This window comes from Chrysemys picta, chromosome 21, assembly GCF_011386835.1.
Source record: "Chrysemys picta bellii isolate R12L10 chromosome 21, ASM1138683v2, whole genome shotgun sequence".
NCBI lineage: Eukaryota > Metazoa > Chordata > Testudines > Emydidae > Chrysemys > Chrysemys picta.
Genome location: NC_088811.1, coordinates 3,066,873 through 3,088,118, shown reverse-complemented (window position 1 = coordinate 3,088,118; position 21,246 = coordinate 3,066,873). Strand labels below are relative to the sequence as shown.

General features: G+C 45.3%; 1 long non-coding RNA gene across 1 annotated transcript in view; it reads left to right on the top strand.

The window, feature by feature from the left end:
- Nucleotides 1–16,428, top strand: part of LOC101936019 (uncharacterized) — a 34,976-nt gene extending 18,548 nt beyond the window's left edge. Inside the window, exons 3-4 of the long non-coding RNA XR_256090.4 lie at nucleotides 15,452–15,537; nucleotides 16,027–16,428. This is a non-coding gene — a long non-coding RNA (uncharacterized LOC101936019). The remainder of the gene's footprint in view (nucleotides 1–15,451; nucleotides 15,538–16,026) is intronic.
- Nucleotides 16,429–21,246: the final 4,818 nt, after the last annotated feature.

Sequence of the window (21,246 nt, the reverse complement as noted above, 5' to 3'; positions counted from 1 at the left end):
AAAAAACTTTTGAAGTGATAATCAAGATAGCCCAGTACAGACAGTTTGATAAGAAGTGTGAGCATACTTACAAGGGGAGATAGATTCAATGTTTGTAATGGCTCAGCCATTCCCAGTCCTTATTCAAACCGGAGTTGATTGTGTCTAGTTTGCATATCAATTCCAGCTCAGCAGTCTCTCGTTGGAGTCTGTTTTTGAAGTTTTTCTGTTGTAAGATAGCCACCCGCAGGTCTGTCACTGAATGACCAGACAGGTTAAAGTGTTCTCCCACTGGTTTTTGAGTATTATGATTCCTGATGTCAGATTTGTGTCCATTCATTCTTTTGCGTAGAGACTGTCCGGTTTGGCCAATGTACATGGCAGAGGGGCATTCCTGGCACATGATGGCATATATCACATTGGTAGATGTGCAGGTGAACATATTACAACAGAAAAACTTCAAAAACAGACTCCAACGAGAGACTGCTGAGCTGGAATTGATATGCAAACTAGACACAATCAACTCCGGTTTGAATAAGGACTGGGAATGGCTGAGCCATTACAAACATTGAATCTATCTCCCCTTGTAAGTATGCTCACACTTCTTATCAAACTGTCTGTACTGGGCTATCTTGATTATCACTTCAAAAGTTTTTTTTTTCTCTTAATTAATTGGCCTCTCAGAGTTGGTAAGACAACTCCCACCTGTTTATGCTCTCTGTATGTGTGTATATATATCTCCTCAATATATGTTCCATTCTACATGCATCCGAAGAAGTGGGCTGTAGTCCACGAAAGCTTATGCTCTAATAAATTTGTTAGTCTCTAAGGTGCCACAAGTCCTCCTGTTCTTCTTTTTTCTGGAGGTGAAAGAACGTCTCTCTCCCTGGAGCAATTTAGTGCCCCATTTTCCCCCAGTCTTTTCTTTTGGGGATCTGATTCCGCACTCGTTTAAGTCAATGGGTGCTAATAGGTCCTTTTACTGGAGGGAGAAGTTGACGATGTTTATTAGTGACACTAACAATAACTAAAAATAATTGCTCTAAAATAGAGTGCAAAGAGTTGTGCAGAATTCACAGGATCATGTGAATTAGGTCACGACTGCATGCCATGAATTACATATGGTGAATAGCCTTAGAGAATGGATAACAAACCACACATAGCCTGAAAACTGTGCGGGCCAATTTTACATCAAATGCTTTCAAAGATGAATATACAGAAATCTGGATCAGTTCAAGACAAGATACAAAAAAAGGTGTTTGCAGTCAATAACTAAATAATGAGAACATCACTGGTTACAAAAGAAAGAAAGAAAGAAATCGACTATCTGAAGGCAGAGGATCACTTCTTTTATGAGATGGTTATTCTATAAATGTTCATTCTGGGGTTTCTTGTACCTGCCTCAGGAGTAAGTGTCACTGGCTTGTCAGAGATAAGATATAGGACTACATGCATCTCTGGTCTCGGCAGTTGCTATGTTCCTATAGAACAATTGACCAGTTCTAGTTCATATGACCAGTTGTAGTTCAAATCTGGCCCCAGGTTCCACAGCAGCATGAGGTGAGGAAACAGGGCAGGGTTTGGAGACCCACACAAGGGGTCACTGACTTAGATCCTCAACTGTATCTAGGGAGGAGAATTATTTTCCTTCCACAGCCCTTGCAACGATCCGTGGGGCAAAGGCGGTGAACTGGGACCTAGAATTCTGTCTGTGACATGAGGGCTGCATGATGTGAGGCTGGGCTCCTGAACTGCAATAAATTTTACCATCAGAGAGCAACACCTACCCGATGAAATCGTTACTATTATTATTATATTTTAAATAAGGACTGCCGACCAGAAAGAAGTTGGTAGAATATTTGTATTCATGAAGGATCTCATGCGTTTTCTCCTCTAAATTGCCTCCTTGATTAGATAGATCAAAAGTGTACCTTGAAAAACCAAGCTCCTTTTATTGATACGACCTATCATTAGTGTAAAAAAATGCCTGACAGGACCTTTCAATTTCCTTGTTAAACACTGATCATTGTATAGCCACCTGCCTGTGAATCTATCCAGTTCATTAGTAAGAAACCTCATTTGCCATTGGAGGCTGGGCTGCATCCCATCCCTCACCGCCTGTGTGTCATTTGCAAACAATGGAAGAATGATGTGCCCATGATGAGAATGCATGTCGCGCTACTTAGCCACATTACCGTATATTTTCACTGCTGTTATCTAATAGAGGCTTCCACAGCTGGCAATATCTGGACACCTTTTTCCATTCCTGTCAGCAAGCTGCTTCTTTTCCATTTTCATCTGTCATCTGAAATTAAATGGTGAAAATCCTCCTGCGAAAATGGAAAGTGCTATCACTCTATTAAAGCATGGGGAGCTATTGCTAATTCATCATGTACCCTTTTCTTTCTAGTTAGGAGTTAAGGGAATGGGATTCAAAAGTAAGGGAAGCGCTTAACAACCTGAGACATAAATTTGGATGCCTCTAAACTCAGGTGCAGCTGTCAAGCCACAGGCAGGGCTTAAGGCTTCACTTCCTAGTTTCTCTGCTGTTCAGGTAGAACCGTCTTTCTCTGAACTGGCAAGAAAATAATGACTAGGCAAGCTGGAGCTCTGAATAATGTCACAATGCCCCAAAATAATGTGGAGGAGTGCTAGGTAGTATGGGCAGGTGGTCAGCCATCAGTTTGTCTGGTCCAAGAGAGAGGCCTGCTGGCAAGAGCCCGCACTTGGCGTGTCTAACTTCAGCAGAGACTTCGGAGCACGGTCCAGGGCTGTGGTGGTTAGTTCCTATAGACTGTTTTTGAGCTCCACATTCCATAGGGAAATGAATACTTCCGGCCTGGGACCGTACCCAGGGGGATTTCAAGTGGGCTGAATACGATTGCCTGGGGTGGAATCTTGCCAGGATATCTGTGAAAAGAGCAATAGCTTCAGACCAGAACTTTATGTCTCATCCCAGAAAGACCCCACCAGCAACCCAGAGCTACTAGCACAGTGCCTGAACTTTGGATTAGGACTGACTCTGAGGAAATGACCGATACCAGTACGTGGATCATCCATTTAATTGCAGGTCAGCTCCAAACCTGCTTAGCTTCGGAGACTATCACAGCATGAGATTGCAGGGTTGCAGGGTTCCTGATTGCCACTGGCAATCAGAACAAACATGCCAAGGACTGAATGGAGTGGACTTCTCCATAATTGGCCCCTCCCAGGCAGGTTTGAGGCATCCTGCCATAGCAGGGTGTGTGCTGTCCATGACTTACATGTTATGTCAGTTAACAGAGAGAGTAAAATAAATAAATCTACACACAGCTAATGAGCAGTCCCCACATCTGCAGCCAGCTCTGCTTTTATTCTACATCTGACCCTGGAAAGGGCACAGATTGCTATGAAAATGATGAATTGCCAAGGTTCATCAGGGGAATGGTCATTTTAAGATCCTATTTACTACCTTCAGGCACATGAGGATGAGAAAGGACAGAGGGGAAAGGTTTCAGAAATGTACTTTAAGGCTGAACTTCACCAACACAGAAGAAATTAATTCTGTAGATGCAGTGGAAATGGTAGCCTATAAAGTTAATGAGATAGTACTGAAGGAAGGATAAACAATTAGGAGTATTAGCTGCTAAGATAAACCGAGACCTGTTGCCATCAAAAATACTGAAACTAATTAAATTGGAAAATACAGCGTGAGAGTGCAAAAACAAAAGCAAATAAAGTGAGAGTGAAAATTAACTGGCTTAATATTGCAATGACATTATTATTATTAACAATGGGAGGTGGGGATGGTTTTGATTAAACCCGTTTGTTCTCCCATACCTTTTCTAAAAAATAAAAATAATGGGTGTTTGGGAACACGCAGGGGACATGGAGTTCTGTACTAGAGGATTAATGATGCTCTTGCTTCGGATTCAGGGGGCGGGAGGGAGGGGGAAGCAGAATTTCCTTCTTTATTGGATATTTGGCATCTGCATCAAACTCCTTTTAACATTTGATATCTGGAACACTGAAATGGGGGGTTACTGACACAGACGATTATCTCATCAACCCGGGCTATCTGTTAGGGCCAGATCCTGCTAGTCCAGGGGTGCAGAGAGCCTTACACACAATGCAGCTGCAGTCCAGAGGATGGGGTTAGAGGCTGTGAGAATTCCTCTGCCCCACTGCTTGCTGAAGACCAGGGCCACCAGCAGCCCTCTCCCTGGCAGTGCAGAGGAGCGTTATGGGGGCAGGTAAAGGACAGGTTCATGTTCATTACAGCTGCAACTATGCCTCTCCACAGGCTAAACCTGGCATCAGGGGGATGAGAGGGCCCCTGTCACAGGGAAGTGCGAAGGTTAGAGAAGTAGCTGTGCTGGTGCTCATCTCTTTGGTGAGGGTGGGCTCTGTCCCCCCTCACTTCGGCAGAGATAGCCGCACATGGTGCTTTTACCCAGGCTTTGTCAGGGCTCCAGAATCTGGTCCTCAGAGCCCAAGGCAGATGCTATCCCATTATTGTTACTGAGCACATGTGCATCCCCGAGTTTCTGGCCAGAAACTGAAGGAGAACCACAGACACAGAGCCAGATTCAACCTGGCTGGCACAGAGTCATGCAGACTCTACCCAGGAGGCCAGCCTGCAGCTGGGGAGGTTTTCACCCGGGGGAGAGCAGGTTTAATCCCAAACAGGCTCCATAGGAGACTTGCTGCCGGAGTCTGCTAAGGTCCCTAAATCAAATACATCCACTGTCTGTGCTGGCTCCTCCCCTCCTCCGCCAGCACCTCTCACTTCTCAGGGCTGTGCTGTCCCCAGGGCTCACTGGTATAATGGAAGTGGGGGGCATACACTGCCACAGGCACAACCCCGGGGCGCACTTGCTGTTGCTAGGGGCCCTATGCCTGGGTTTATCCCTCGAGCGGCTGATGTGGAGCCGGGCTGAGTTAGCTCCATGCTCTCAGGAACGTTTTCATGCGCTTTGCAGCCTGAGCTTGCAGGAATCAGGACAGCTGGACGGTGGCTTTGGATAAAGAGCTAGACTTCTGGGCACTTTTCTGACCCATGTGCCCTTCATTCATCATCAGCAAGGAAAGTAGCTTGTTCCATAATGGCAGGAAGGGGCAGTCTATCACAGAGCAGCAATGACACAGGGACATGTGTTAAGGAAGCCAATAGGTTCCTGTCAAAGGAAAGAGCTTATTGATTTGAAACAACACAATTGACCCGTGAATTGACCCGTGCCGTTGTACACGGACAGCCGTCCCTGTCTGTGCTGGTGCCGAGCACTGGTGCTATCTCCACACAATAGCCAGAGCCATAATCTCTGTGGCACTGGCTGCCAGTAGAATTCTTTGGTTTAGTTCTCCTATGTCATGTCACACGACAAGTGTCTGAGGCTAGACAGGTCCTTGTGCTGGGTAAATGCGCGGAGGGGCACTGACAGTAAGTGCAGAGAGAGACCCTTGTGGATATTGGCAGACAGGGGTTTTTTTGGGTGCTGTTGACTAATTGAAAATACCGGAGTGCCTTGCAAAGCAGCTAAAAATTGGCACCACCCCCAGGCTGCCTGTAGCTGTATCAGAGGGTTCAAAGTAGTCTGGCTACTGTCTTTGATGCGATGAATGCCTTTGATTAATTATGGCATGAAGGACTCTGCTATGAGCTTTCAGGAAACAAGAAACCAATGAAATTTACAATGTTCCTGCCAGCTTAGTTCAGGAAAATTTGGAGTCGGTTCTTCCTCTCAAAAGCACTGCATCTGCAGGCCAGAGCATCCAAAGGGGGCTGCTTTGCTTCACCCCCTCCTCTTTCTGGGATTCATTGTCTGATTCCATTCCATTCCATCGTCCGACTGGTCACGTTTCTGGGTCAATCGGAACTCCCCTGGGCCAGGGGAGTCACCCAGAATTTGTGAAAACTACTCAGTGAGACAGTCAGGTGCAGCGTTTGCAGAAATGACCCTCAGTTCCAGGTCGGGGAGTCTGCAAAGTTCTTTTTGCTGCTTATTAGCAAAATCAGTGCCAAGCCTGAGCAAAATGAAGGAACAACACTGTTAGAGCAAGCAAAGGAAGGACAAATCTTCTGTAAAACATAGGAGCTTTCTCAATGGCTTCTCTGTGAACTTATGAAACCTACCGAGACCTTGTAAGAATTTAACTACTAGTCTGGGTATTGGGGAGAGATGGGCAAAATAAACAACAAAAACAACAATAATAAAATTGTTTTCACTCCTGCACAGAACCTTTCATCCATGGATCTCAAATCACTTTACAAAGGAGACCAGGTATCCTTATTCCTGTTCTATGGATGGGGAAACCTGGCCAGGAGAAGGGGATATTTTCAAAGGCTCAAAGGGGAATTAGACACCCAGCTCCCATTGACTTTGGGGAGTGAGCTTTAAGAACAGACTTCCCACAGGTGTGGTTGGGGGCAACAAATCTAAATGGTTTTAATATAGAGCTTGATAAGTTTCAGAACAGGATTACATGACAGCATTGCCTGCAATAACAGGGCCCTGGACTCGATGACCCAGGAGGACCCTTCCGGCCCTATGTTTGTAAGTAGGTATTGCAATGCACTTTGTATCTTCAAAGGTCTCCCCTGAAGTAACTTGCTCAATGTCACACAGTAAGTCAGTGACAGAGCTGTGAAAAGAACCCAGGTCTCCTGACTCCCAGCCCGTGCGCTCCCCACATGCTTTCAATTAAGTCATAAGCCCACTACCTCTGCACTTCATTGATTTATTTCAGTTTAAAGAGTGTTTACTGTTTTGTAAAACAGAGAGAAAAAGAGAGAGAAAAAACATAACAAGTGTTTTAACATGGCTGGGAACATGAAACAGAACTAGCCTTAGCAAAACAAAACAAAACAAAACAAAACAAACACCTGAGCACGGACACTTAAAGCTCTCTTTTTAAATGTAATTCATGGGAACATAATAATTTTTCCATTCATTAAATAATATATGACTCTGCTAGCAAAAAATGTTAACCTGAAGGAAAATCTTTAGCTGCAAACATTCCATAGGGTCATTTGTGAAGCTTAACCATAAGTGGACTTTATTAATCTAGCATTTGCAGTAGCTTTAGAGGTTTTGCAGCATTCCAATGACTTTGCCAGCAGTCACTACTTGTATCTATTTTTCAAAACTTAGATTTGTAACTCTTGTGGCCCTGGCCAGTCCTGAAGGCCAAGATTTTCCAAAGTGACTAGTGATTCTGGGTGCCCTGAGGTAAGCACAGAGGGCCTGGTTTTAAAAGGGCAGGTGCTCAGCACTGTCTGAAAATCAGGACACCCCAAAAGTGGAGACCTTCAAAATTATTAGTTGCTTGTGAAAATCTTGAGTTGTTTTAAGCGGTCAAGTCTCCATTTCCTGGCATTGAGGGACTGATAGTTTTGCTCTATGATATTTCTGAGAAGGCAAAGGTAGCCCTTTGTTCTACTTCTTCCAGAGGAGCTGGAACTGGAGCCGCACCCCCTTCTTGAAGTGGTTTCCATTATTTACAGGGTTTGCAGTCCGGTTAAATGGCTGTCAGCTCCCCCACTATACAAATTGTTCCATCACCCCAGGCTTCCTCACCTGTGTATTGAAACCTAACACTGTATACTAACAATTTAAAAAATAAACAAAATGCATTTGGGAGCGTGACTGAATTCTGAGGAGCATGTGCTTGCACAAACACTTGATTCCTTTACTGCTTTATTGTGTTATGAATTTTGTTTTAAGAAATTAATGAGGAGAGTTGTGGTGACAATAATTGACTGCAAATAGAAATGCCCCTTGACACATGGGAAGGCTAAGGAATAGCATCAGAAAGAGCAAAAGCAAAAGGCAACTGAACACTAACAACATGGGCAGTGCATCTACTTAAATATCCCGATGGTTCTGTCTGAGTTAGTGCTATTCGGTGGGTTATTACTGCTGATTTAATGCCTGCTTGCAGCTCCGAATGTACGGTTCTCCTGGCTCCTCAAGTGCAAGCACATTTGGTGGTGCTCTGCTTTGAAAATGTCCGTTTCCATTTCAGAGCATTTATGTGAGCATTGCCGGTCAACGAGGGCCTAGCCGAATGTGAGAAACCCAGGGGACGAGTCCCTAATAGGCAATGTTTTCTAACCCCTGGAATACTAGAGACCTAATATAGCCCCTTCTCAACAATAGCGCTTCAGGCTCCTACCACGGCCACTGTACAATAGCCTTTTTCTGGCTTCAGACCCTTAACTGCTCTAGTCAGCCACTGTCTGGCAGAGACCTCCAGAAGAGACATTAACTCTTAAATAATTGGTTCCGTTTAAAGGGTTTAGCACCAAATTAACTTTATGGTTTGCCACCCAGAAATAATTCCACTTTAAGTGGTCAGACTTGCCTGTGGCACCCAGGGAGACAATGAGTGGGCTATGTGCTGCTTGCGTGAGATCTCAACAGTATACAGGGCTGATAGTCTTTCCTCTGGGAGCTCCCAGCATGTCTAATCAGGTCTGATGAGGTGAGCTAAACGGAGGGCCGATGCCTTAGCCACGGTTTCATCCAGCGTTGCAGTGGGTGTGATGCGCCCTGGAACAAACCTGAGACTGACAACATTCAGAGAATGAAAAATCAGATGCCAGGATGAGGAGGCTTCAGGCAAGAATCTGTTTTATTCCAAAGGGGAAGGAGGCAAAATTCCTGGCTATATGCGGAGACCTCATTCCCAAAGCCATCTGGCCCCTGTCCTCGTGGAGAATATAAAAGCATTAGTGATTTCTCTGAGCAGGGATACAGATGTGCCGATAGCACAGACTGTCTCACTCCCTAATTATTGTGGTGGGATTAACTCACTCAAATGAAGGTTGCATAATAGATTTACATTTGTCTGAGATGCTCTTTGAGAACAACAGAAAACTTACATAAAACTAATGAATGGCTTAGTTTGTTTTTCCATCATGTCCTGACTGGACAGGAGATCGCATCACCTGGGCCAGGGGTGAAATCTCAGGCACAGCGAAGGCAATGCAAAACTCCCACAGATTTCAATGGAGCAGGGATTCTACCCCTTCTTGAAAAGCCTACTTTGCTGCCTCATCTCAATCCCTGGCTCCAGAGACACAGAACTTCGGTAAAAAATAACATTCCTTCTGCGTCCATGTGTGGGAGAGTTAATCACCGCTACATTTCCAGTCGACTGCATAGGATTTAGAGTCAGCAGAGGCTGGGCGGCTAAACTCCGAGGGTGGAAGGCCATCCAGTGCTGTACACACTCCAGTCATTCTTCAAGATCCCTTTTAGTGAAGAATAATTTACATATTTAGCAAAACATGTGAGTTTTTAGGTTTCATGCTGATTTGAGATCCATGGGGTCTATTCTCTTTCTGACATATGCGCACAGCTCCTGATTATATTTGCATTTCTAGGACTGTCCATCAAGAGGTTTGCTCTGCAGGCAGTGTGCAGTATTGAAGGAAGTGCCCTGCATTCATTGCTATTGCCATGTCGACGCCTGTCTCTGTGCCACAGACGATGCCAGTCTTGATTGCTCATTTGTAAGATTTCCTAACAAGCTCGTTTGTGCTTTCTCCCTTGCTGCTCCTTATCAAAGGAGGAGCTCCACAGAAACATCTACAAGGCCACCTCATTGTCTCCCTTCAAATCCCTCCTTAAAACTAACCCTGCCTTGGTCCCTACACAACACTTGACAACAGCGCCCTGACGGCTGCTTCTCATGCTTTGTCATTGCCCTCTTGTGTTGTGCTCTTCCTGCCTGTTTGTTGTGTCTCATTTGATATTTAGATTGTAAGCTCTTCCGTGCAGGGACTGCCACTGAGTTATGTGTGTGTACCTTTCCTTAGCACTATGGTGCTGAAATCTGTAGATGCTTCTCTAATTCTAATAACAATAATTTGCTAACTAAAGGTAATGTTAAAAGAGTCTCATATTTCAAATCAGTTCTATGCTGCCTCCTATTGGCTCCCCTAAGAACAACATCAAAAGGGATTAGCCTCACACTTGCCCAGGTGTGAGGTGAACAAATTCAGGTAATCCGTGAGAGCAAAACTGTAGCATTATCACAGCGGATCAGCTGCAAGGGAAGGCAGCATGGCCTAGTGGATTGGCCAGTGAACTGTGAGTCAGGAGACCTAGGCGTCACTCCTGGCTCTGCCATTGACCTGCTGTGTGATCTTGAGCAAGTCACGTCACCACCCCGTGCCTCAGTTTCCCCATCTGTAAGTGGGGATAATGATATTGATCACCTTGGCAAAGTGCTTTGAGATCTACAGATGAAGAACCAGGTATGTAGGTATTATTATTCACTATGATACTTACTTATCTTAGCAAGGTTGTTTGAATTCTAGAGATGGAAGAGCTAATTATTAATAATTATATTTATTATTAGTCTGAAAACACTTTGGGATAGAGAGCTGTCTTTGACAGACACTTATACTGCTATAAGAATAATAAATAATAATATTAAAGCTATCAACAGATGCTTTATCTATCTGCAGTGTGATAGATAAGAGACTGATGATAATCCCATATACCTGCCAAATATTCACCCAAAAGACAAGGTATATATAATGTCTCAAAGGAAGCGTTACAACTTCTGATCAGAAATCTAGTGGCATTTGGGAAACTAGCAAGAGCCAGAAGAAAATTTATAAGAAGGTATGAATTAAAGAGACAAAATTAAGATGAACAAATTCAAAGGATTTACCTTATCCATTCTGTTAGTAAATCTCTGAATTATTAATGAGATAATCCGACAAATGTAATCTACTTAATTATGCCTTACTTCTTACATTTCACTCATCTGAGATGAGGAAACCAAATTGGTCTGTTTCATTTCTTGGTTCTTGTGGGCTACCCAATACCTATTGCCTTCTTTATTCAAACTGGAACTATACTAAACAAAAATGTGTTGTGACAGAAGGTCAGGTTCCCAAAGGAATTTTGATGTCTAAGAGATGCAAATAGGCACCTGGTGAGATTGACAAAAACACCTAAATAGATTAGGTCCCCGCCATCCCTTGAAAGGCACTGCACAGCAATGGTTAAATTACCGGTATATCAAGCCATTTTCACAGATGTTAAAAGCAGTTGTGAAAATATTATGTTTCAAATTAACTGTCATTAAACCCTTGACTTTATTTTTTACAAAACCTCAATCTTAGAACATAAGAACGGCTGTACTGGGTCAGACTAAAGGTCCATCCAGCCCAGTATCCAGTCTACCGATAGTAGCCAATGCCAGGTACCCCAGAGGGAGTGAACCTAACAGGTAATGATCAAGTGATCTCTCTCCTGCCATCTATCACCACCCTCTGAAAAACAGAGGCTAGGGACACCATTCCTTACCCATCCTGGCTAATAGCCATTAATGGACTTAAACTCCATGAATTTATCCAGTTCGCTTTTATACCCTGTTATAGTCCTAGCCTTCACAACCTCCTCAGGCAAGGAGTTCCACAGGTTGACTGTGCGCTGTGTGAAGAAGGACTTCCTTTTATTTGTTTTAAACCTGCTGCCCATTAATTTCATTTAGTGGCCCCGAGTTCTTATATTATGGGAACAAGTAAATAACTTTTCCTTATTCACTTTTTCCACACCACTCATGATTTTATATACCTCTATCATATCCCCCATTAGTCTCCTCTTTTCCAAGCTGAAAAGTCCTAGCCTCTTTAATCTCTCCTCATATGGGACCCGTTCCAACCCCCTAATCATTTTAGTTTCCCTTCTCTGAACCTTTTCTAATGCCGCTATATCTTTTTTGAGATGAGGAGACCACATCTGTACTCAGTATTCAATCTGGGGCCTTGACTGTGTCGCTTTAACCTCATACTCCAAGGAAAGCACTCAGACACAGAGCGACAATGCATCCTACTCAGGAACATCCATGCATGTGCTTAATTGCTACAATACTTGCATGGGCCCCAATCCAGGAAAGCACTTAAGCATGTGCTTAAATCCATTCCTATTCAGGACAGCACTTAATTACTGTCCTAAAAAGGGATGCTTTGTCAAGTGGTGGCCATGGTGTGTGACATCTTAGCACAGTGGGAGGGAAATCCAGAAAATGCTGTACACTCCAGGGGATAAATCCATCAGGGTTCAGTTTGGTTTTGATTTTCAAATCTTGAAGAGTGCTGCAAAGAAATTAACTGAAGAGATTTAAGGAGATGACTCAGTGATCAGCTTGTCAGCGCGAGATGTTATATTGTTAAAGTGACCTTCCCCGTTTAATCAGTCATCCACAGAATACCAGGCGGCCTCATCTGCAGGCCAGAGTTTCAGTTCAATTCAGGAATTTCGGCGTGTTTATGTTTTTCCAGTGAAGTAATAAAGGCCCTAGAAGCAGCTGGGCAGGTTGAAGAGCTGGTGCTTCAAAGCCGCTCGTTAGAGTGTAATGACATTTCTGAGACTAAATGTCCATATGAGCAGCAGACAAAATCCTTGAGTATCTATGGCTTGATATATGGCACCCATCAAGGAGAAGCTGGGGCTGAGGTGCATGCCAGGACTCAACTTGACATCCAACTGTCTGCTCCTAATGGATATAAATTGTTGCCTTTAGCACTGAAAAAGCTGAATAGATACAAATATTACCAATATCTTAAAGGTGTACTGGGCCTTGTTATCCTTGGGTAATTGAGGTTATGTGCAATTGTTCTCTCTTATCGGTCAGTGTCTCTCTTGGCAACATGCTGAAGCAGAAAACTCAAGGATGAATTGCTATAAACTTGGTAAATTTACAGAACCCAGAAATACCGATATGCCGACTGAGGCACTTTGACGGCAAGGTCTGGCCCTCCAAAGCAAATGATCAGCTATGCAGAATAAGAAGCCTTTGTACTGCCTTCCAGCTACCCGCATATTTCCCACTGATATCAGTGGGAGATTTATACTACGTGTACGAGACAACAGATTCTGATTCTCCTGCTGTTCACACCAAACTAACTTTGGGTCTTCTACCTGGAAAGTTCAGCAAGGACAAAAATATTCCTTGAGCTATGAGATGCTGGTATAGAGCCTAGGATGTGATAGTGTCTAGTACACAGTACTTGGATGGTTTTGGTTAGACCTGAGCAAATAATTATAGGGAAACATTTATACAGTTCATGTTGTCTTTGTTTGTGAAAGGCCTGTGAACAGACAGTGAAATTCTCAAATGGATTCATAACTGTTTCCTAATTTCTTCAGGGAACATTACAATTTGTACTCTTTGGTAATTCCATGTTTCTGTTCCCTTATTGGATGATCTTCTATTTACCTACCAACATCATTGTATATAAAGGCTGTGCTGGTTAGTAGTTACATGTGTCATCCAACCATGTGACTAACCAACAGCAAGTGAATTTCAAAGATGTAATGCTTTGTAATATTTATACTTCATACTGTGTTGGTTGGTTCCATAAGTCACACACTGTTCTTTCTGTTTCCTGATGGAATGGCTTATGTAACCACACAAATCATGTATTTTACAGCTGAATGTACAAAGCAACATTCACTGTCAAGAAATATTCAGGCATTCAAGCTTAAAATTTGTTTTTTGCAAGCATTCTGGCTAATAAAGCTCCAACACTTAAATATCCTTGGAAAGTGCTCACAAAAGGGTTGCAAATATGTCCAATCTCTAATTCACTTTTCAGTTCTAAAGAACAGTCTGACTTTTTTCCATTATTTGCTCAGCTCTAGTTGCAATGACAATTCTTACCACAATGGGGGACACAGAAGCATTCCATACAAGTCATAACGAGTCAGTGTGTTCACATACAGTGCTACTAAAAACTCTCAGCAGATATTAGCCAAAATTACCATGCTGAAATATTAAACATCATTTAAAAAAGATTCAGAAAATTCCAACTCTGTTAAGTGCATTTGAAAATGACACAGGAGTTCACAGACTTCCCTCCTTCCCCCTTTGGCTATCTCAGCAAAGATACTGAAGACTAGATGGGCCACAGAGACCGAGCTGCAATATTCATTGCTACAGGTGTCTGCTCCCAGCCAAGACGGGAGCAGACTGGTGGGAGCTAATCCTGCACCATTTCTGCTCCCGCTGTGCATGAGTAGAGGACTTTTGTTGCCAGGGATAAAGATGCGACTTAACCAATTGTTTTAAGTTCGCTGTGAGGGTTAATCAAAACCTTTTACTTTCCAGAAGATTAATGTAACTTCAAAGGTCAGTCAAAGCCATGCTCCTCTCCTCACTCTTTTCCTACATACACAAAAAGTTATGTTGATGCTATGAAAATGACCCTTAGATTTCCACCAGCAGATTTTTTAATATGGCACCATTCCTTTCAACCTGCAGCTACTATAAAGAAGACAGATCACCTTTCTTGTGTTTAAAGGCTTTTAAATAGAGAGCAGAATTGATTTTGTCATCTGAAGCAACATTCATTTAGCTTGTCAGCAAGAGGTTGTCAGTAATACTATGCATCTATTTGTTTGTATACAGATGTAAGGACATAATAGATATATTGTTTTGCTATCATTCCGAAAGTTTTAAGTTGAAATTTTCTTTTCCTAGTCATTTCACAAAGATCTGCTTCCTCTCACAGTGAAAAATAATTTTGAAGTCACTTCAGTTAGATTCATCAGCAGTTTAAAAACTCATTTGCTTCAGATAGTTTTCTTTTATAATGTTTATTTTTCCTTCTTACAAATTCTACTTGATGGGACTGAATGTAAGTTAGTGTTTTAGTTCAATGCAACATATCTCACAGATGTATGCAAACACTAAGACATAACACGTAATGCTTCTCTTCTACTGCGTGCTTATGTTGACACATAAGACTTGCCATATTGAATCAGACCACTGTAGTATCCTGTCTCCAAGTACACTCTGAACCATAGCTGTAGTGGCTCTGATACAGGGCCCTCTGAAGGGATGGGTGGTCGGGGGAGAGGTGATACAAGGATCCAAGGAGTTCTCCTCTCTAAAAGAAAGAGCATTATTTTGCAATGTCATTAGCATTGCTCGCCCTCAGCCTCAGCGAGACCCACATGGGATGGGATGGCAGCGAGCTGGTTGGTTTTCATGCAGGTGATTCCACCAACAATGTGATTGATGTGACAAAATAATCCATCAGCAAAGGCAGCCCCTGGCAGTCCTGATCCTTTCCTTCTGTGCAGGGAGGTCTGCAAATTGCATCCACACGGCCCTGGTGACAGCAAATGTGCTGGGTGACGTGTGTGCTATATATCACTTTCCCCACAGCTTCCTGCATGCTCATTTCGCAGGTGTAGCAGGAAGGTTAATGGCTTTCATCGGCTGAGGAGCCAACGCAGACGAATACAAACGGAGGGCAGTTACCTCCCAGCTCAAGTTTACACTCCAGATAAAACAAATTCCTCATTCTAATTCCATTTCCCAAATTCCCAAGAAGAGATTGTAAAGCGTAAGCCATGAAGGGAAAAGTAATTACCTTTTTGTGGCACATTTGCACATCATTTTTATTACTATTCATTCTTTGCATGCATGTCGCTCCTTTCTGATTTATTCTTATGCTTTTCAGGTGGAACAATGTTAATGTTTGCAGATCCTGTTTCTCAAGAGGAAGGTTTAACTCTTTCTGCACACAGCCACATTTCAGCCACCTTGGTAAATGAGAGAGCGGGGGAAACTCTAATACATAGGGGGCTGTGGGGGCTGCCGCTGGCTCAGTGGCTTGACCGTAGATTTCCTCACTGTGCCTAGAGGCAAAACGCACTGGGCTTTCTTCTCAGGAATCACGCTGGGAGGGCAAAGGGGCTGTCCTGGCATGTGTTTACTTCGTGGGGTGGGAAGAAACAGAGAGAAGATCTTATATTCCTTTATTTATGCTGAGGAGATAGGGGAGGGGTGTTGATGGAATGTCCAAGTCACGGAGGGGCAGGAAGGGAGTTGGGGGAAGAACCTAAAGATGCAAGGACATTTTAGTACTCCACAGAGAGTGCTTGCTGCAATCTTAGCATCTGGCCACCGGGCTCATGGTACAAAGTTAGATTCCCCCACCCTTTCCCTGACAGCCAAGTCCAATGTGAACCTGAATCTTTTCCACCCAATACAAGTCTAATTAGCATTTTCTTTGTCCTTTGTCATTTTCCCCAGCTGTCCCTGTACTTCCTCGTCATGGCTGGAACTGGAAGCAGGCGGTACTGTGACAACATAAGAAAGCCCATACTCGGGGTAATTTCCTCCCACCTGACGGGAAGCTGGGCATTCCAGATGTCTCACAAGAAAGCATATGGATATCAGGCTTCCAATCTGAATTTGCAAGCCCAGGTAGTTGGGAAAAGGCTTGGAGAAACATCCAAACTCTCACATGCTTGTGCGAACTAAATATCTAACCATCTGAGCTCTCCCCTGTGGTGTATTTAGTCGTGCAACTGTGATGCCTTTGGTTTCTGTATTCTGCACCCTTAAATCTGCAAGGACTCAGCCGTCTGCAGAGACGGGCAGCCATTTTGTGTTCAAATGACTTTAAGTTGTCAGAGGAGCCATAAACACTGTCTGCCGTCTCATGCAGTCTTTGCTTTCATTCTTTCTGGTTCTTGGGACCTGCTTTTCAAAGATATTTAGGCACCCAAAAATGAGGGTAGGCACTTTGTGGGATTTGCAAAAGTACCTAAGCAGGTTAAGCATCTGCCATTGAAACCAAGGTAATATCAAGCAGGACAGGGGCCTAGCCACATCTTTAGGCACCTGGGTACCTTGAAAATCCTGGCCCCTAATTTGAAATCAGGCAGGGAGTGTGTCTTTGCTCTAAGTGTCTGGAGAGGCACAACAATCCACAGCACAAGCAGTCATTCCGTTTTGCTTGGAGGAGGATCTTTAGGTGAGAATTACCCACTGGAGCACCTCTGTTCAGAAGGTGAGGTCCTGAAACCTCCAATGGTCGTGATTCTCCTCTCATGCCGGTTGGACGTGGGTGTGAAATGAAGCACAGTCGGGCTCAGTACATGTAGGACCATAACAGGCGGTCACTCTGGCTAACCCCAGTGTGACATTCTCTTGCATTGCCATATGGTTATCAAAGAATTTTCCTGCCCTCCCACAAATAGCTCTCCCTGCGCCTCCGCCCCCACCCGTTCCCGAGGCAGGTCTCTACGTTTGCACCTCCTATCACTGCATTATCAGGCTTTGCAGGCCTGTCAGCAGTGGGGGTCAGGTTTAAGCAACAGTGGCTTATACCAGGAAACATCCTGAGTTAATTCTGAATTCCTGCCATCCAGGGCTTTGAGGAGGTAAAGCTTTTAATGGAAAGAGGAAGTGTAAAATGAAAAGATGGGAGGATTAGAGATACAGTAGGCCAACCACTGTAAGATAAAAGTGAACAGAACAGAGGAGGCAGGAGGCAGTTCATTACGGCTGGAACCACTGCATCTAATTTAGATCAGATAATGGTTATCAGAATGCAAAGCACATATCTTAATCTGCTGTGTATTTTCTATTTTCTTATCAGCGCTACACAAAGGGCATGGGGAACCATGAGAGAAGAGCTGCCTTGATGCTCTTTTACACTTACAAACATGCTCCGAAATGAGCTTCTTTGTATCGTTCCCGGAGACCCTGCCACACGCAGGCACACCTTACAGAGGACGTCTGGTGGAAACTAGGGATTGGTGAGCTGGTTCATATAACAGGAGAACTGACCTGAACCTTCACTCAAACTCAGATCAGATCCCAAATGAAATCTTGTTGGGATTTCACAAAAAGTTTCAATGACTTTCCCTCCTATTATTTATCATGATTGTTCATTTCTTCACTTCTGGTTTCCAGGTATTATTGGAACCCAAAATGCTGTCATGCTGTTGTATTTCTGGAACTGAAATTCATGGGGGGACCACTGGTTTCCTTGAGCTTTCCAGACCAATTTTGCAGACTCAATGTTTGGATAAATATCTGTGCCCAGATTTTCAGAAATACACATGTGCATCTGCACATGCAAAAATGTGTGAGCATTTTCAGACTTGAATGCACTAATTTGCATGTATAGTTATCACGGGTACCTGTGCAGAGGGTTGGTTAAATCTTTTATTAGTCAGTTATGTGCACACTTATCATGACTGCGCACACTGTCGCAGTAACGCACATACAAACAAAATCAGACGTACAGATGTGCACCTATAACTATATGCTACCTTATGTGTGCAATTCCGTTAGGGGGACCTGAACTTTTATCTCAACTGAAAATCAAACCTTTGGAGATTTGCCCTGCACTAACTAAACCACCCATCTTTCCCCAATGTATCCATTACCACCATTGGCAATTACCAAGACATTTTTCTTCAAGGAAAAATTCTAGTGTTGTCAGCCAATTCCTGTTGTCTGATTCATTAATCACAATCCAAGTAGTGAATTGTGGGGGTCTGTAGCAATGCGGTGACTCACTGGCACGGCGCCTCCTGCTGGTCGTCCTGGGAATTAGCTCTGTCCACTCAGTAGCCGGTGTCTCGCTTGCCGCTGGCCCCGGTGTCCCTCCCGGACCGCCCCTTCTCTCAGGGTTCTTCCCCCTGCAGTACCCCACAGTATCTGGGTCTCCCCTCCCCAGGGATCCCCCAAACCCCTATCCCCACCTTGCCTCAGTCTTTGGCTACTGCCAGATCCCCCCCACATCATACCTCATTCAGACTCCTTGTCCTTGCTGTCACAGCCCACTCCCCTTGCCCCACGCCATTTCACTCTGCTGCAACCCCCTCACAATCCCCGTGCTGCCCTCTGCCTGGGGCACCCACCACACACCTGTTCACCAGGCCACTTGCCCTGTCTCATGTGCAGCCCTCCTGGAAACCCACTCCGCTCGGAAATCTCCAAGAAGTGGGGAAGGGAAACTCTACCCTGCCATCCAAACCCAGGGGTAAGGCTGGAAATGCTGTTCCATTGGGCGTGCTAGCCAGCAGGCTTAATCTGCAGCTTAAATAACATGCTGCCAGCCCAGGACCCTTCTCTGGGGTGCAGGGGACACCTGCACCCCGCTGCCAGAACTCAGTGGGGCATGAGACAGAGCAGTGACTGTGATTCTTTCTTAAAGCTTCTGGAATTTGGGAGCATCCTGGGTTCTGAAAGCCTCATGGGCCCCCTCCCAAATGCCTGCATTTCCCTCTCTTGCTGCCATTCTATGTGGCCCAGGTGCAGATCGGTGAGGACAGCCCTGCACTTGGATTGACAGACACTTGGGCTTTGCGTAAGGGGAGGGGAGGGAGACAGAGCGCTCTTGTTTCTCTGCGGCGCTCTGGTTCGCCAGTGCCCCACAGGGACTGGACAGGGCTCAGCGGTTGTTTTATGAGATGTGTAAAGGCCTCGTAGCAGTGTTTAAGATTGCTCCTGCTGGGATAGAAAGGAGAGCGATGACGATTCGCCCAGAAATCTCAGGGTAGCTCTGGCTTATTCTCTTTAATCGAATAGGCCGCAGCTGTGAAGTGCTAGACTGACAGCCCTGGAGCCAGCCTCTCGCTCCAGCCCCGCCCCAGGTGCGGCACAGGTCAGGGCAGCCTCTCCCCTGGGCTGCCCAGTCTGCTACAGGGCTCACTTCTCGGGATGCCGTTCAACGCAGCCCCCGACACAGCCCCCGAGGGTGCCAATCAGCCCCGGGATGGGGGTGTCTGCAGCAATGGGCCTGCACTGGGACATTTCACACTCAGGGTCCTGATCCAGCCTCAGCCATGAGCCTCGGTTACTGTCGCCTAGAGCCGAGTTCACGTGGACAAAAGGCTGCAGATCCCATTACCAGCCCCAGGAGCATCCCAGGCCTTCAGATCAGCAGTGATGGCGGGACTTGGGTCAGATCCTCAGCTGGTATAAATCAGCAGAGCTCTACTGAAATCAATGGACCACAAGGAACTGGCCCCTGGACTGTAACTGGCGAGTAGATAAAGCCTCATACAGCAAAGCCCTCGGCAGGGGGCTGAGAGACAGAGCTGCAGCCTAGAACCCAGCCCAGGAAGGTTTTTCCAACCCGGGTCCTCCTGAAGCTGAGATGGTTAAAGCAGCACTTTGAAAAAAAAGAGGCTGAAATGTACTGGAAATAATTCCAGCGTTAAATGTATTCATCTCTGTTTGTTTGTTTGTTTTTAAATTAACATCGGCTATACAATTATTCACTGAACTACAAAGAGATCCCTCTGCTTGACAAGAATTACAGGCGGAATTTCCTCCGCTTTCGGTTATCACAGGAAATGGCATTTCAACATCTTGTCCGCTCAGCGCAGGGGAAAGAATTTTGTACTGTGTGCCGAGACAACAAGAGCTTGATCAAAACATCTTGGGCATCAGCAGGGATCACGTGGCATGGGAAATGGGGAAAGGCATTCGCATTCAATTCCTGCCTTGCTGTGAGCTAAACCGCATGCTGCCCCCAAGAGAATGCCATGGGTCAGACACAGGAATGGGGGGCAGAGATCTGGGCTCTTTTCCCAGCTCTACCACGGTCCACAGCAGTCACTTCTCCTCTCTGCACTTCTGTTTCTCACCCCACCCTGTGTCATGTCCACTGGGGCAGGGGCAGATTATTACGATGCCTGTGGACAGCCCCAGCCCTTTGGAGCCACTCCATACCACAAATAGCGATCTATCTGGCATGGAATAGGACTAGAACGTGCATTGAATTAGAGAAATGTCAGGCTGGAAGGGACCTCGAGAGGTCACCAAGCCCTGCTCCCATGATGGAAAGGCCTGAGGGTCCCAGTGTGCAGCCCCTGGGGAGGGGGGGGGGGCGGAAAGCTACCCTACAGCCTGCTTGGCTTGCATAAAGGAATCCCCAGTTGGTGTAGAGCTGTCGTAGTGTCTCCCAGCCCCAGGCACAGGGAGGGGACATGGCTGGGTGTCCCGAATCGCTGGCCATCCCTGGCTGCTGGAACAGACCCGTGGGCTCACAGGAGCATACCAGCAGCTGGACACCACACCTGCACCCTGTCCCCTGAGCTGGCTCGTCATGCGCCCCCAGTGGTGGTGGCAGAGAGACAGTGTGTGGACACAAGCGGATTCCCTGGGTCATGTAGCCAATCAGAGGCACTCGCCAGTTAAAAGCTGGAGTGTGGCTGGGGCAGCAGGAGTAACTCCAGAGTCAGTTTCCTTCCAGATGTCTGTGTCTCAGTGACAACTACTCCACACTTCAGATAATGACGCTCGGGCGAAGTGCACGTGACCCAGTCGGAGGGTACTGAAAGGCCTCAGGAGAGAGGCGAATTCAGGAGACTCCTGACCTCTGTCTTTTCTCCCTGGACGCTAGCAACACCCACTTGCCAGTTCACCTAAGTCCCTTCAGCGCTCCTTTCCTGTAACACTCTGGTGACTCGCACCTTTCATTCCATGCCAGCTGTTGTCCTTCAG